The following is a 17,639-nucleotide window of genomic DNA, read 5'->3' as shown; positions in this document are numbered from 1 at the left end:
CCTGAAATATATTGTATTCATATAGTAAAGAATCACTTTAAAATTTCAAAAATATTCTTTTAAGTTTTGAAAAATACACGGTGAAAACATAAATTTTCTTTGCAAAACTTGACTCTGGAAACAAAAGATTATTCAAATGCTTCTCCAATAATTTGTTTATCTTTAATATAATCTTATATTTGAAACAGAAGACAGATGTTCATGAAAACAGACATGTATAATCCATACATATGTATATATATTAATAGACACATAAGTGATTAAATATAATTAACATACAATACACATAAAATACTTAACTTACTATATAGCATTACATCCTGATAAGCCCATTGCTAACTGAAAATATTATAAATTGCAAACACTTATACGACACCCAGGGCTTCCCTGGTTGCTCAGATGGTAAAGAATCTGCCTGCACTGCGGCAGACTGGGGTTCAACCCCTTGGTCCGGAAGATCTCCTGGAGAAGAGAATGGCTACCCACTCCAGTATTCTTGCCTGGAGAATTCCATGGACAGAGGAGCCTGGTGGGTTTCAGCCCGTGGGTTCACAAAGAGTCAGACATGACTGAGCAACTGACACTAACGATAGTATACCCACAATCTACCAACCATCATAGTTTAGCATAGCGTACCTTCAACATACTCGGAACACTCGCATTAGCCTACAGTTGGGCAAAATCAACTAATACAAGCCTACTTTATAACATATTGAACATCTCACTTGTTTTATTGAACACTACTGAATGTGAAAAACAGAATGGTTGTAAAGTGTGTCAGTTGTGACGCATGGCTGACTGGGAGCGGAAGCTAGCTGCTGCTGCTGAGCATCACCAGAAAGCATCAAGCTGCATATTGCAAGCCTGGGAAAATATCAAAATTCAAAAAATATTTTTTCCACTAAGTCAGTAGCACTTTTGCACCATCGTAAATCTGAAGAATCGTTAAGTTGAACCATTATAAATTGGGGAATGTCTATATGTATAATTTCTGTATAATATTTGCATATACATGTATGCCCACATATATTTAAAAGGAATTTTCACTGTGTGCAACATCATCTGAAGATCAGATTATACACAAAATCTATGCATCAAGCCTTTGGTGACTGACTAATGAATTCAGCATTCGAACGGGGATTAAAAATATTGGTTTAGGAAGTAAGGACAAACTTTTTAAAATGTCTTATACTTTTTACTTACAAGAATAAGGTTAGGTTAGGTACACATGATTTGTGGCTTCCCAAGTGGCACAGTGGTAAAGAATCCACCTGCCAAATCAGGAGATACGGGTTCAATCCCTGGGTCAGGAAGAACTCCTGGGAAATGGCAACCCACCCACTCCAGTATTCTTGCCTGGAGAATTTCCATAGACAGAGGAGCCTGGTGGGCTATACAGTCCATGGGGTTGCAAAGAGCTGGACACACTGAGCGTGCACGCATGTACATGCTCACATGCACACACACACAGGATTAGACTCCTCCAACAGAAACAAATTACTGCCAATTTGGCAAGAGCTATTTATCACCACAAAATGCTCACTTGTTGAACAACTACAGCTCATATATTAAATGGAAGGTTTTAGGCACTTTTTGTACTTGTTTGCTTAAACCAAAATGGTTCATACAAAAGTCATATAAAAATATAAAATTATGTGTTTTTTAAGCTAAACAAAATTGTTATCACACTAAAGCATGTCTTTGTACTAAAAGTAAAGTTGTTATAGGCAGGTGTTTCTGGTACTAGTTTTCATATTAACTAAGGCTTTATTTTTTTAATTCTGTTTAAAGGTGTTGCTAGTGATTGAATCTACTCAGTAGCACATAGCAATGAACAGTACTCCATTAAAATTCTTACATGTACGCTCTAAATTCTTTGAGATTCAGTAAAACAGAAAGATACCATATACCAAGATTTCTTTGTATATGATGTACAGTAGAGTTACAGGTTAATTTTCCTTTTTGGACAACTTAATGATATTGATTAACATTTTAAAAAACTTCAATAGTTACACATTTTAAAAAAGGGTTGGGGAACAAGGCAAATAGTGGGATTATCTTCAAAGGCTTTTGTTAGAGGAAGTGAATGTTAACAAGACGTTAGTTGCCCTCTCTCCAGAGTTTCAACACTGTATTACCAAAAAATTAAATTGCCAACTATTGCTTTTAAGACAGAGAACAATTCCCACTTTCTATAACATTAGCTTCTGAAGTCAACACCCATACTCAACAACCTTGATATCATGTCTGATCATGAGTCAGTGAAAAGAGTGACTAGACATATGGTACGATTCAGAAAGAAAGTAAGATGCCAACTGAGTTTTCCCAACTCATCCAATCAACTACTTGCAGAATTAAAAATAGAAGCTAAGTCTAATTCCCACAGCCTCTGCCAGATCAGAGCCTGACAACTTTGCATTGCAGTAGCTCCAACCTCTCCTGCCACTTGGATTACCATTATTGAGACACCTTCCCATGAAGTTCAGTCATTTCAAGGCTTAGTTTAAAATAGAGCAGTAGGAAGAGGTTCACAAAGTTGGGGAACAATTGTGGTAATGAGATCTCATTGTAAATTGCTCAGAAAAATTAAAAAAGATAAAAGCTGGAAACATTTATTAACCCTTACTATGTTATAAATTCTTCTTTATGTTACCTTCTTTAATCTTCATGACAACCCTATGATTTTCCTGTTTAAATGTCAAGAAACAACTCACAGTGGTTAAGTACCTTATCCTAAGTCATAAAGATAGAAAACAGTAGGGGTAGGATTCAAACTAGATGGGGTTCAAGGTCCAAATTCACTTCCTGAAAGACATGATTGGGACATAAACGGTAGCCCAAACTCCCCAAAATAAATAAAAAATTAAAGAGAGAAAGGGAAGAGGAGGGCCTAGTAGCAAACCTTAAAGACAATGTTTAGAACTTTTTGATTGATCTTAAAAGTGACCAAAAGCTAGCTGCCTGAGAGTTTCAAGAATAAAATTGTTATTAAATCAGACAAACAAAAAAACTCTTTTATTTACAGTCACACACTTTGAAATCAACCAGATTGCTTTCCTTCCATTAACACTATACTGCCATTTTATTTCATTTTCCATTTCATTTATTAAGAGGTAATTCAAACACAAGTATTTTACCTGAACAGTTTATTGATTTTTTTTTTTACTATGATCAAGATGCCAATCTTCCTCCCCTTATTAAATGGACTTTTTAATATCAGCTTATTTTAGTGTCAGATTTTAATTTCTGTAGTGAAATAGTGACTTCACAAATACAGAAATCTTTATAATCTTTAAAATTTGACCGGCTTTAAATCTGAATTTGGATTTGGTGAGTCTGGTGGATTATTCTCAGTGCCTACTGGGTACAACCAATTCAAATTCAACATTATTTCTGCAAGTCCCAGAAGCATTAAATTTTGTGAATGGAGAGAGAGCATTAGCACCCTGGTTGTTTTTCACTACACTTTGATTACCGGAGAACCCAAGTGTGAAACCTCGTGGACAGAACTGTCAAAAATGGCCTCAAGACATCACTGACTTCTCTCTATTATTCACATTCTGCAGTATACAACAAAAGGAATAAAGCAGGTTTTGCTGCTGTTACTATTGCAATGACCAAGAATCCTCAGTCTCATGCTCATCGCAGTGCATTAAGATATGGGCTTGTTGATTACCTAGGCCAAAGTTAGAATGCTTGGTTTAATGAGTGCTTGATTAGACAGCAATAAGGACAAAAGTACATAGGGGAAATGTTTGTTAACAGGTTCCTCCCTCCCAATCAACTAAAGAAACAGCATACTTTAAATATTGCTGTGAAATGTCTAGGGTGTGTCTGCCTGTATTCTTGCAACCCTTCACCTTTATGTAGCTTTTCAAAAATATGTTATAACATGTTGCTTCATCCTTGTCCTTTTAGCATGTTAATGTCTAATTAAGTAAAGCATGATGCAATCCCCAGCAAGCTCTGTTTCTCCTTTCTGAGACTGCAAATCAAGACAGCTTTCTTCTAAGGAAGGTAGTTAAAAGTTTTGCCAATTGTGTTCACACTTCAGATATTCCAACATTATGTAGTTTAGCTTAAATAAGACACTCGCATCTTTGGGATTTCATTATTTTGTTTCAAAATAAAGTTTAAAAGATACTGTAAAGAGAAACTAAGAAAAAAACAGCAAAAGATATACCATAATGTAGGTACTTAAATATGAAATAAGGTAGTTTTAGATTAAAAATTCATCTTTTTAGTTTTAAAATTAATCTAATTAAAATCTTAGATTTCATTTAAAATTGGCTAAAATGGTAAACTTTATGTTATGGGACATTTTACCAAAATAAAAATAAATTATAAAATAAAGTAAAAATTTACCTCATATTAGGTATATTATGAAGTTTCCATAAACTTGCATTTATTTTAGGAACTTATACAGCTATTATCATATTTTGGGACATATAAAGAAAGCAAAGTTTCAATAATTTGGTCATCTGGTGCAAAGAGCCGACTCATTTGAAAAGACACTGATGCTGGGAAAGATTGAAGGCAGGAGAAGGGGATGACAGAGGATGAGATGGTTGGATGACATCACCGACTTAATGGACATGGGTTTGAGCAAGCTCTGGGAGATGGTGGAGGACAGGGAAGCCTGGTGTGCTGCAGTACATGGGTCATAAAGAGTCGGTCAGACACGACTAAGTGACTGAACAACAACAAAGAAAGCAACAGTTTAAGTAGCCTTTTTTTGAGTATTTTCTCTCCATCTTTCCATCTCTCTCTGTTTTTTCTAGGTTAATGATCTTCTCACACCTGTCTGAATACTAGCATCAGTAGGAAGCAGTTAGCTCATACTGGTTTCCTTAAGTATCAGCTAAAAACCTTAATGTACTTTTATACTGGTAATTGTTTTAGAACCTGAGGGGTATGTAATTTCTTGGAAAAAGCAAATATATTACTGTAGTATAGCATTATTAGAAAGAAATACTAACTTTCAGGCAGACATACATCCATCCTAAGGAAAATTAATATATTTCAGAGTAGACTACATCACTCAATTGCTGGCAATGCTCTTCCACATATTTGGCAGTATAGTACTCCAAGTCTGAGGGCTGTTTCTTTTTCGTAAAAATGATTTTGATTGGAAAATCCTAAATAAATCATTTGGTATGTATAACATTTAGAACTCCTTCTGGGATTCCTTTTCTATGAATCAAGGTTCTTTGACTCACTGTCCTCCTTGGCACTTGCTTCCTAGTCTTCTCAGCTGCCTTTGTGCCAGTGCTAGTGAAGAGTTCTGATTTCAGGTCCTAAAGCTGGGATAACAATAAAAGGAGAACCTCATCTCATGTACCAGAAATATCATGTTGTGAAAGTAAGCCCAGAGTGTGGTGACATCACCAAGGTCATTCCTGGCTCTACTCGCCCTCACAGGAGGAACAACCAAAAATTATTTGGAAACAGTACACTATTTGAGAGAATCCTAGAACACAGAGGTAAGGCTGAAGCACCTTTGCACCACAGAGACCATGACAGACTGTATTAGACTATACTGTTCCTCCCCCAGGCCAGTGGAGCACCACTGAAGGTCTGGTTCTTCTAGTAGGAGAAGAGAACTGGGGGACAGCAAGCACTGCCCCTAGCATTGGGGTAGCTTTGTGGGAGCCACTACTCTGATCTGCTCCACTGGGTTTGCAGGGGAATCTGCAGGGCTTGACTACTGAAAGCTGGACTGTGATGAAGGGGTAAGGGGCATGCAACAGCCAGCACACGGACTGTGACAGACAGAATTCATACCTGCAGTGCCCAAGTAATGATCACAACTAGTGTCTTTGTTCATCTCTAGAGCCAGGTTAAGGTGCACTACAACCAGGGAAATCAGAGGGGTACAGATCCACCTGATTTTCATATAGCCCTAGAGCCTGGTTTGCCTACCCCCAGGGAAAGAGCACAGTCACAGCCTAGCAATGTGGACAGTGTCTTCCGGCCATCTGAACAAAAGGGCTGGCAATAAATCATTGAAGCTGTGTGGTCCAATGGCACGCTAACCAAGAGGCAGGCAGACAGAGCTATCACCCCAAAGCAAAGAGTCCCAGGTGTGGAGGGTTCCTATACTATGCTTAGGCAGGGAGATTAACTCTTAGCCAAGGCTGAGAGTAGCTCCCAGCTCCTCCCAACTGGGGCAACTGTTTAAGAAATTAAGCGTAGCTGGAGTGGCCCTTCCCCATCTCCACCCATCCCCCCATCTCCAATCTGTGAAGGGAGTCTTCCTGCCCCGAATGACTAGAAGGGTTGGTGACAACTCCTAGAAATTGTGTGGCCCAGCAGTGAGCAAACCTAGAGAAGGCACAGCTGATAGTCTGCAAAAAAAAGCCAGTGGCCTTGTTCAGTCAGAACCTGATGCGTGGGTCAGGTTGAATTAAGACAACACAAGAGCTTTACTGGCTTTAAAGTTACTTCTCCTGCTGCTGTGCCTGGGCAGGGAATTTAATTCATAGCCCTACTCATCACTGGAAAAAAAGACTTCAGTCTGACCAACCAAGAGTCTAACCAGAGCACATGGGAAGCTATATAGCCCATTCAACAGCCCAAGATACAGTGGCACTTAACCCCCATCTGCAAAGCAAAACCAGTGTCTTCATCTGACCAGGGAATTCAGTGCACACTCTTGCCTGACTTGGGTCCCCAGACAGTGAGCTATATATATATAGGTTCTGTGTGCTGTCCTGGTGTCCTGCCAAGAAACGAATTCATACCCCATATACTACTGAACATAATTACCAGTAAAGTCTGGAGGAGGAGCCAAATTAATCAATATCCATATACCAATGTAAGGAATCAAGGATCACAAAAAATTAGGCAAATATGACACCACCAAAGGAAACTAATAACGCTCCAATAAATGACCTTAAAAAAGTAAAGATCTAGGAACTGTCAAAGAATTCAGAATAATCCTCTTAAGGAAGTTAGGTGAACTACAAAAAAAAAAAAAAAAAAAACACAGACAGCTAACCGAAATTAGAAAAATAATAGTGAACAAGACAAGATGTTAAACAAGGAAATAGAAATATTAAAAACAAACAAACAAGAATACTAGAATTAAAAAGTACAATAACAATAACTGAACTGAAGAATTCAATAGAGTATCAAAGGTAGATTCAACCATGCAGAAGAAAGGATCAGCAGACTAGAGGATAAGACACTAGAAATTACCCAATGAAAGGACAAAAGAAAAAGAATAAATGATATACATGTTATGGGAATTCCAGGAGAAAAGAGAAGAAGGAACACAAAGTATATTTAAAGCAATAATGGTTGAAAACTTCCCAAACCTGGGATGACAAATGGATACCAGATCCATGAGGTCCAAAGAACCCAAACAGGTTGGACTCAAATATGGCTACATTGAGACACAATTGTAATTAAATTGTCAAAATCAAAGACAAAGAAAGAATTTTAAGAGCAGCAAGAGAAAAGAGAAAAGGTACATATAAGGGAACTCTGGGATAATTGGATATTCACATGTAAAAGAAAGAAACTGGACCAATAAATCTTATAACACTCACAAAATTAACTTGAATTGGATTAAAGACTCAGGTTTAAGACCAGAAACTATGAAACTGCTAGAAGAAAGTATAAGCATAAGGCTCATTGTATATTACAGGGGTCTTGGTAATGACTTTTTAGATAAGTGGAAGTTTTGTTTTATGATGCTTACTATGCTTTTTAATATGGATGAGCCAATATACATTTAAGGGCATGTAAGTTCACAATAACTTTTGCTGAATATGACTATTTGAATGTACTTTCACTATTTATTCATTATATAAGGATTTTAAACAAGTAAAGTGGTACTTGCAGACATTATTTAGAGCCTAACTTGGCTTTTGACTTCCAAGGTAGCACAGTAGCAAAGAATCTGCTTGCCAATGCAGGAGACGCCAGAGATGCAGGTTTGATCCCTGGGTTGGGAAGATCCCCTGAAGAAGGAAATGGCAACCCACTCCAGTATTCTTGCCTGAAAAAAATTTCATGGATAGAGGAGCCTGGTGGGCTACAGTCCATAGTGTTGCAAAGAGTCAGCAGAGCTGAGTGACTAAACACACACACACACACACACCCAACTTGGCTATGAGAGTAGGTGGATATACACCCCTGGAAAATAATAACTAATTTCTTCACTAAAATCAAATTGCTGAGCATCTAGTTTGCATATATATAGCTAAGCACTGTATTATGAGTTGCAGGTAATAAAAAGTTGTTAGTCACAGACTCTGCTCTCTATGGCTGTTTTACAAGAGCAGATCATGTTCAAACTAAAGGGCAGACCAAAATGGAAAATGCCATAGGAGTTCAAACAAGGGAGAAACACATCTGAGACACAAAGGAAGGTGGGTAGGCTTATGGAGAAGGCTTCATGGAAGAAGCAGTATAAGATGTGAGTAAGTTTTCAACATGCGAGTGAATGGAACAAAGACGACATAGGGGTGTTATGTCATGGGGCACATACTGGAATAAAGACTACTTGGTCTAGGCTGGTCATGGGGTAATTTAAGGGGATTTGTAAAAAACTAAAAAAAAAATTCCATGGTCAGAGGAGCCTGGTGGCTACAGTCCAAGGTGTCACAGAGTCAGACATGACTGAGCATGCATGCATAATGACAACAAAGTTACTGATAACACTGACCACCCACCAGACTAAATACATTTTTTACTTGATTGGAAAGCAACAGACTGATTTCAAATCTATCTTGTCAAAACTACAAAACATTCCTACAGTTCATTTAACATGTAATAGTGCACACCCTTCTATTTGATGTTCCTCCTCCTTAATACCAGGCGATTATTTTTTCCTTTCTCTGGGAAACATTTTTTAAAAAAAGAAATAAAGTCATAAATCAGTTTCAGTCAGGATATCACACAACTGTTTCTTCCCAAGGCTTTGAATTTAGAAACTTTCCTCAGAAATTGTTTAAATGTAACAAGGTCTAAGTTCAGAAACCCCTTAAATTTATTTATCTTACTTAGTTGCACTACAATAGGAAATTCTATTTTCTATCTGTTTTCTTTCTTCCCTAAAGGCTTCTCCAACCGTAATCTATAACTTAGTGCCTCATCTCACCTCTAAAATCACTGGCAGGTAAGATGATTTTAGGCAGCACCAGTGCCCTAGTCCTGACCCACTTCTTGGCAAACAATTCAGATTCTTCAGAAACCAAGTAAAAGACACTTTCAATTTCTAACCATCATTAGCATATTTTCATGTGCTATCTTCAACATAAATATGCCTCTTAAAATTACAGAAATTTTTATTGTACTTAAGATCAACTGCACTAACCTGTATTTCATAGACCATGGGCTATTATTTTAAAAATGAAATATTATTTACTATGCTTTTCACTTATTATTCAGAATAATTATTCATATGGTTAAATATTTTACAATTAGGTATGAAAGGTCGTAAAAGAAAGGGTTTTGCTGTTTTTGTTCTTTGTTTCCCTGTCTAGTTGATGTGCCTGTGTCAAAATTTCAGAATCTTGAAAATTTAATATCTCAAACCCAAATCACATTCAACGGATAATAATAACAACAACAAGACAAAAAATTTTCCGGTCCAAAGGTTTTCATGATTCAGAGGAACAGTTCCTGGAGTGGACCACTTGGAGTGAAATTCCACCCCCCATCCCTACTCCTTCTGCCTCATATACTGAAGGTAGGAACAAAGAAACCAACTCAAATCTTTCCACAGTGTATTTATAAATAGAGAATCTGTAAACAGAAAAACAATAATGATATATAATAGAGGTAACATGATTTTGCAGAACCAGTATCTTTGTCTAAAAGCCGTATTAAAAAAAAAAAAAAAGGTAAGCAGAGGTCAGTTTTTTAGCTATAAAACCCTGGTCCTCTTTTTCATTGATCTCCTCTCTCAATGTGTTAAAATTGCAGGGCTTCAAAGTCAAACTGTCTCTATAATTTCAAATGTAAAGAGAATAAATGTCTTTCTAAATAGAATATTATTAACACAGACACCACAGTTCGGCTTATTTCAACTGTTCTCCATCGGGGAAGTGGCACATTTGCAATTCCCATCACAGCCATCTTAACCATTTAACAGAATATCATTCAAATGCACGTCCTTAGGTGGGCCACAGGAATGGGCACTTGAGCTCAGTAGCAAGGCGTCTGTGGGGAAATCCGAGGTCGGAACCCCTAAAAACTTGAGGATGCCCCAATAACCCGAGGCTTAGACTGGCCAGCTCCCCTGGCTTTCTCACTGCCTGTGGGGAAAGCCTCCGGAAACTCTTTTGAGGTATTGGGGGAATCCTAGGACAAACGCAGTGCTTGCTTTGTCCGGAGGACTTGCTTCATATCCTACCCAGCTAGGTGTCTCACAACCTTCTAAAAAGGCTTCAAGAAAAACGGGATAGGCTGGCATTCACATCCCTACTTCCCACCTATTCTTAGGCACAGGAGCAAAATACGTTAGGTATAGCTAGCTCTCTTTCTCACAGCCCAACGGATTCTGCTGTCCTCGAAACCCGTCTAGGGTAGCTGCAGTGACTCCAATGAAGCGAGTTATCGGGAACCATGTTGGTACTGGACTGAAAGGATTATTTTCATGCCCTGTATTTGGGGGAAGGACACAAGTAACAATCCAAACGTGGTGGAGGGCAATGCCCTTTCTGAGTCCTTGACAAAATCAGTCATGGAAAAGAGGTGGTGGACAGGGGCTGACAAGAGCTGGCCGGTGGATAGCTACAGCATCCACGGGGGGAAAAAAATCAACTAAATGATTGACAAGAGAAATGAAGGGAAAAGTGGAGACAAGTGCTGCACAACCCAACCTGAACTCCAGAAGGCAAGTTTCACCTCTAATCTGAGACTCTTTCTAAGGGTTAGGTGTTGAAGCGGGCGTTTGACGTCGAAATGTACATGGAACCCATTCTGAGCACTGGAAAGGGGGAAGACGGAGGAAGGCAAAAGAAGAGGGAAGATTTTCTATGACTTCTCCAGGCTCCTGCCAAGGACCTGCTGCTCACAAACCAGAAAACACCCAAGCGAAGGTTGAAGGCACCAACGTTAAAAGTGCAACTCAAAATTATTTTACATTTTGAATATTCTTTCAATATCTAAGTGAGTCTGGCATTGCAACGGTCGATTATCTTTAATAAGAATATAGAGACTGACCGCCTTCTTTGTCTGCCCGAAAACACCGCTCCTCCGATCCCAAGCACTTGATTAACATTTCCAATTGTTGCTCCTTCACCCCAATACAGAACGCAGCAGGGACAATCGCCTTCTTCCCAGGGTATCACAAACCCCATCATTAACCGAGCGCAGAGCACCGCGCAGCGGGGCCGAGGCTAATGATAGCCCGGCAGCTTACCTTCTGGGGTGCGATCGAGGCAGCGCACGTCCCAGGCGTCCGCTGCCCCGGGTTGCAGTGCCGCCGCGCCGGGCGCTGCGTGGTCAGCTCGGCCGGCCCCCACCCCACCTGCCAGCTGCTGCAGCCGCTCCCGCCGCCGAGCTCCGGCCGCATGAAGTCATCCCCCGCCCCGGGCCGGATCGCCACACTCCGCGCCAGCCGCGGGGGGAGAGGGACCTCTCCCGGTTGCGGGCACCCGCGCCCAGAAACTGCGCCCGACAATCTCCCGGGTTCCCGGCTTTCGGATTATTTGCTATGAATGCTTTTTACCGAAGAAGGGTCGCCGGAAGGTGGACCGAGAGAGAAGAAGCCGAGAGACTCTCTCTGCAGAGCGCCTCTCCCCCGAGCGCTCCCCTGTCACTGCCGCCTCATGGACAGCTCCATTCCGGCGTGTGGGTTTCCCACCCTCTTCATCTTCCTTATCAGTATTGTTCATTTTGCTGAATTTGAGAGTGGGATTCGCTTTGGAGCTAGCATTCAAGCACTCCGAAAATATTTTAAATTGGCAACTAGATTTCTAAGCCCTTTGTAGCAGGCTCCACTTTCCTCCAACACACACACACACACACACGCCCACACACACCTACTCGCGCACGTACACACACAGTCAAACCACTCACAATTATGAAAGCCAGGACTTCTTGCTCTCTCACCTACGTAATGCAAAAGGAAACTCCCAGAGGAGTGGAGAAGTAGGACCAGCTAGAGAAAGCACTCAAGCAAAGACAGGGAGGCCCAGGATTTTGTTGCTGTTCAGTAGAGTACTTAGCGAACAGATGTTTCCCCTCTAATACCTCCCTTACCAGCCCTGCCTCACGTGGGATGGCTGCTCTGGTGAGAGCTATAACATTTGGAAACAAAGAAGCCGAATCCCCATTAACAGATGGCTGCATCTCTTTCTTTCCTAAAGGATTTTTATCAGAATTGCTTTGGGAATAATATAAGCATCTATGCATATAAGCCCTTCTCTCTTTAAATTGGCAGGTATCTCTGTCTCTCTCTTAGTCTTCCATTCTCCCTCCCACTCCTAAGCTGTTTAGATCAACAATTTGAGGATTTAGAAGAAAAAAAAAAATGCCAAAGAGATGTCCTCTGTACAGCTAAACCAGGGTTTCTTTTCCCAATGTTGAGTTAGTCCCAATGAGAAAGGCTCTTGGACACGGGTTCTGTGAGTGAAGTTCTTATACTCACCTTCCTTTTGGAATTGCCCATCACTGTAAGGAGATCAAGTAAGTCAAGAGAATCAATCCTGAATATTCATTGGAAGGACTGATGCTGAAGCTGAAGCTCCAATACTCTGGCCACCTGATGTGAAGAGCAAGCAGACTCATTAGAAAAGACCCTATTGTTGGGAAAGATTGAAAGCAAAAGATGTCAGGAGAGGATGAGACGGTTAAATAGCGCCAAGACTCAGTGGACGTGAATTTGAGCAAACTCGGGGAGATAATGGGGAATAGAGGAGTCTGGCATGCCAGAGTCGCTCCATGGGTTCGTAAAGAGTCAGACTCAACTTAGTGAATGGACAACAATAACAGGTCTAGGCCAGTCTTAGGCTTGAATTTGTCCAGAAACCTAAAGAGTGTAATTGCACAAGGCCAAGGCTTGATCTAGGGAGAATCCCCAAACCTCTGTTTAGCGGCTCCAAAATTAGGAGATAGTGTAGCAAACAGAATCCAGTGAGACTCAGGATTCTGGATCCTAGAATGCAAGCTAAAACAACCTAATTCATTTCTCTGAGCTTCACTTTCATAAAATTACACCATGAATACCACCAAAGAGCAGGGGATATGTATCAAAAGGTGTCTGTAGCCTGGGTGGGAATATTACATCTTTGATTTCACTAATCTCTAGCTGAAACAATGTTTAGCATTTCTTTTAACTATAAATGCAGACATCAAACCACAAAAGTATTGGGATGCCTGTGACTTTGTCACTAGTATATGTCACAGATAATTTCTTATTGCAGTTTTTATAACTATCTCAAAGTATCCTGAAGGAGGAAACACAACAGGCTCTATCCTGAAAACAGGACTCCATCTTGGGCCGAACTGTGGACTTTGAGCTCTATGATCAGTACCTATGGAAACGACATACCAACTGGAAAACCAGGCCCCCGGAAGGAAGAGCCCCGGGGCTCTCAATCACCTAAAAGAATACCCTAATTATTTTTATTTTGGGGGGCTCCAAAATCACTGCAGATGGTGATTGCAGCCATGAACTTAAAAGACACTTACTCCTTGGAAGGAAAGTTATGACCAACCTAGATAGCATATTAAAAAGCAGAGATATTACTTTGCCAACAAAGGTCCGTCTAGTCAAGGCTATGGTTTTTCTAGTGGTCATGTATGGATGTGAGAGTTGGACTGTGAAGAAAGCTGAGCGCCAAAGGATTGATGCTCTTGAACTATGGTGTTGGAGAAGACTCTTGAGAGTCCCCTGGACTGCAAGGAGATCCAACCGGTCCATTCTAAAGGAGACCAGTCCTGGGTGTTCATTGGAAGGACTGATGCTAAAGCTAAAACTCCAGTACTTTGGCCACCTCATGCGAAGAGTTGACTCATTGGAAAAGACCCTGATGCTGGAAGGGATGGAGGGCAGGAGAAGAAGGGGACGACAGAGGAAGAGATGGCTGGATGGCATCACCGACTCAATGCACATTAGTTTGGGTGAACTCTGGGAGTTAGTGATGGACAGGGAGGCCTGGCGTGCTGCGATTCATGGGGTCGCAAAGAGTTGGACACGACTGAGTGACTGAACTGAACAGAACTGAATTATCTGTGTAACTGAATAGAATCATACATTCTATTATGCGTATTGGGGTATGACCACAGGCCTATTAATTATCCACTATTAACTATCTAGGCTTAAGCCGTATGAATCACAGGTTAACTTTGATTGTATCTTTCTTTTTCCTTTGTTCAAGCTAGTTTCAGGGAATTTGGGGAGGCAGGTTTGTGCACACACACTTAGGGTATATAAGGTTTTCACAAAAACTGGTCCGGGTCCTTGGCTAAAAGGAGACTGTGCCTCGGGCCTGCCGGTATAATAAACTGCACTCCACTATCTGCATTGTCCTTCTGAGTGAGTTTATTTCCAGGAACGCATGGCTATATCACTCCTGATGTTACACTCAAATCATCATTATGTTTTTTATTTTAATAAATAGACTGTATATTTTTAGAATGGTTTTAGATATACAGAAAAAATTAAGATAGTGCTACTGAGTCCAAGGTCAGACTGTTCACTACACAGCGGATCAATAAGTTGGGAGACGAAATGTTGAGGAAAGGAGTAACAACTTTATTCAGAAAGCTGGCAGACCAAGAAAATGGCAGGCTAATGTCTCAAAATACCTATCTTACCAGGGTCTGGATTCCAGGTTCTTTTATAGAACACAAAAAGTGAGGAAGTAAAGTAAAAAGGCCATTTATCTCACAAATATCTCCTGGAATGACCAGCCTCAGGGTAGAGATGTGTTAATTTCTTATTTCTTGCAGCTGTTCTCATTTGGGCTTCCCTTTTAGCTCAGTTGGTAAAAGATTCTTCTTGCAATGCAGGAGTCCTGGGTTCGATTCTTGGGTCTGGGGGATTACCTGGAGAGAAAATGGCAATCCATTCCAGTATTCTTGCCTGGAGAATCCCATGGACAGAGCAGTCTGGTGGGCTACAGTCCGTCGGGTCCCGAGTTGGACATAGCAACCAAGCCACCATTCTCCTGTGGACACAGTCAAGGTGTTTCCCTGAACAAAGACACTTTGGTTTAACATTCAGGTAGAAGGGCAGGGTTCCCTGAGGCAGGCTATTATGTATAAATAGTAGCCTTTTAGTAAATAAAAGAGATGGGAAACAGAGGTAAAGTAAAAGAAACAGATTCTTCCCTGTAACAATAGTTTGGAATTCTCCTGTAGTCCATTCCCAGTTTCCTCTATTATTAACACTTTCCACTATAAAAGTAGTTTAGTTACAAGTAACTAGCCAATATTAATACAATAATATTAACCTGAGTTTGTACTTTATTCAGATTTCTTCGGCTTTTGCCTGTCGTCCTTCATTCTGTTTCAGGCGTCCATCCAGGACACCACGGTACCTTTAGTTATCAAGTCCCTTAGGCGCCTCCAGGCTGTGACAGTTTCTCAGGCTTTTCTTGTCTTTGATAACCTTGACAGGTTTGAGAAGTAGTGATCAAGGATTTTGTAGCATACCTCACTAATGTAATCTGTCTAATGCTTTTCCATGATCAGACTGGGATTATGGTTTATTGGGAGAACACTCAGATAAAGTGCCATTTTTATAACATCAGATCAAGGGTACATACTATCATTGTGATTTGACTGCTGATGTTGACCTTGATAACCTGGCTGAGGTAGTGTCTCAGATTTCTCCTCGGTAAAGTTACTCCTTCACCCCTCCATACTTCACTTGTTAGAAGGAAGTCACTATTTGAAGCCCACACCCAAGGAGTGGAGAGTTTAGCTTCACCTCCTTGAGAACAGAGTATGTACATACACTATTTGGAATTCTTCTGCATAGCAGATTTGTCTGTGTGCTAAGGCACTTCAGTTGTGTACGACCCTTTGTAATGTACTACTGATGCACTGTAGCCCATCAGTCTCCTCTGTCCATGAGATTCTCTAGGCAAGAATACTGGAGTGGGTTGTCATTTTCTCCTCAAGGGTATCTTTCCAATCCAGAGTTCGAACCCACATTTCTTATGTCTCCTAAATTAACAGGTGGGTTCTTTACCACTTGAAGCACCTAGGAAGTTCTATTTTCCCCTAAATATTAATTAATTCAATTGTTTATTTATATCAGTATAGATACATGAATATTTATTTTATACTTTGGGTTATAATCCAGTAGTATTTTATTTTGTTGTTTAAATTGTTCCAGCTCTCACCATTGGGAGCTTTCTCTACTGGTGCCTATCTTTTTTTGACATACACCTTTTGGATGTGTGTGTGTGTATGTGTATGTGTATGTACTAGTGTTTATCGTGTGTGTGTATGGGTGTGTTTAACACTTTCTGACTTTCTGGTACCAGAAGATGCTCCAGGCTCATTTTGTGTATTTCCTGCCCCAGTTCTTTAAGGAACACTGGTTCCTTTTATTGGAGAGTGGTAATAGAAACCAAAATCTGGGCTCTAGATGTGCTGATTGTTAATGGGATATTATTTCTTTAGGTTCTCTTAACTGAGAGAGCAAAGAAATATATGTCTATACTAACCCATGGATATACACATATCAATAAATATTTCTGTATATAGCTATTAATATATCTGCTTCCCTGTGGCTCAGTGGTAAAGAATCTGACTTTTAATGCAGGTGATGCAGGTTCAGTCTCTGGGCTGGGAAGATCCCCTGGAGAAGGAAATGGCAATCCACTCCAGTATCCTTGCCTGGAAAATCTCATGCACAGTGGAGCCTAGTGGGTATAGTCCATGGGGTCACAAAGAGTCAGACACAACTTAGTGACTAAATAACAAATTGATACACCTATATTGAGCTGAGTATATACTGATATCTGCACTATAATCCATTAACAGATTATTTTAGCTTTCTCTTCTTATTTATCCATAAATTCATATTTTAGTATTGAGAAATGTGGCTTCCACCATCCACCATCTATTTAATTATTCGATTCCCATGCACATGTATCAGAATTGTTAACCTATGCCCACAACAACTATTTTTAAGTATAGTAGTTAATAGAATCTCTGTTACATCTTGTTATTTAATGAGTTTAAATGCCGATACATTTCCAAATCACAAATTTTGTTTGTAAGTTATTCTAATAACTGCATTAAAAAATTAGTAATTAGGGACTTCCCTTGTAGCCCAGTGGTTAAGAATCTGGCTGTCAATGAAGATGACAAGAGTTTGATCCCTGGTCTGGGAAGATTCCACATGCAGCTGAGCAGTTGAGTCCAAGGACCCCAACAACTGAAGCCCACATGCCCTAGAGCCCATCCTCTGCAACGAGAGAAGTCATCACAATGAGAAGCCTGTGCACTTCAACTAGCATAGCCCCCTGCTCACTGCAACTAGAGCCAGCAACAGAGACCTAGTGCAGCCAAAGTAAATAAAATTTTAAAATATTTTAAACAGTAGCATTTAGTTTTATTTGAAATTTATATATTACATTTTATAAGTTTAAAAGTGTTATTTTAAGAAGATTTAGATGGGCTTCTCTAGATTGTCAAAGGGATTCACAGTAAAAAGAAGG

At 40.0% G+C, this 17,639-nt stretch overlaps 1 protein-coding gene across 3 annotated transcripts in view; it reads right to left on the bottom strand.

Moving 5' to 3' along the window:
* The window catches only part of PKIA (cAMP-dependent protein kinase inhibitor alpha), a 100,443-nt gene extending 88,363 nt beyond the window's left edge, over nucleotides 1-12,080 (bottom strand). The window contains exon 1 of one of the 3 annotated variants that reach the window (XR_003514474.1): nucleotides 11,687-12,080. The gene's annotated coding sequence lies outside the window, so the exon portion shown is untranslated. Of the gene's footprint in view, nucleotides 1-11,377; nucleotides 11,571-11,686 lie in introns of those variants that run through there. The other 2 variants (XR_003514473.1, XM_027561238.1) reach the window with 2 other exon arrangements.
* Between the last annotated feature and the right edge of the window lie 5,559 nt (nucleotides 12,081-17,639).

The sequence above is a fragment of the Bos indicus x Bos taurus genome, chromosome 14, assembly GCF_003369695.1.
Source record: "Bos indicus x Bos taurus breed Angus x Brahman F1 hybrid chromosome 14, Bos_hybrid_MaternalHap_v2.0, whole genome shotgun sequence".
Taxonomy (NCBI): Eukaryota; Metazoa; Chordata; class Mammalia; order Artiodactyla; family Bovidae; genus Bos; species Bos indicus x Bos taurus.
The sequence above is the reverse complement of the archived record's forward strand: the minus strand, read 5'-3'. Positions and strand labels throughout refer to the sequence as shown.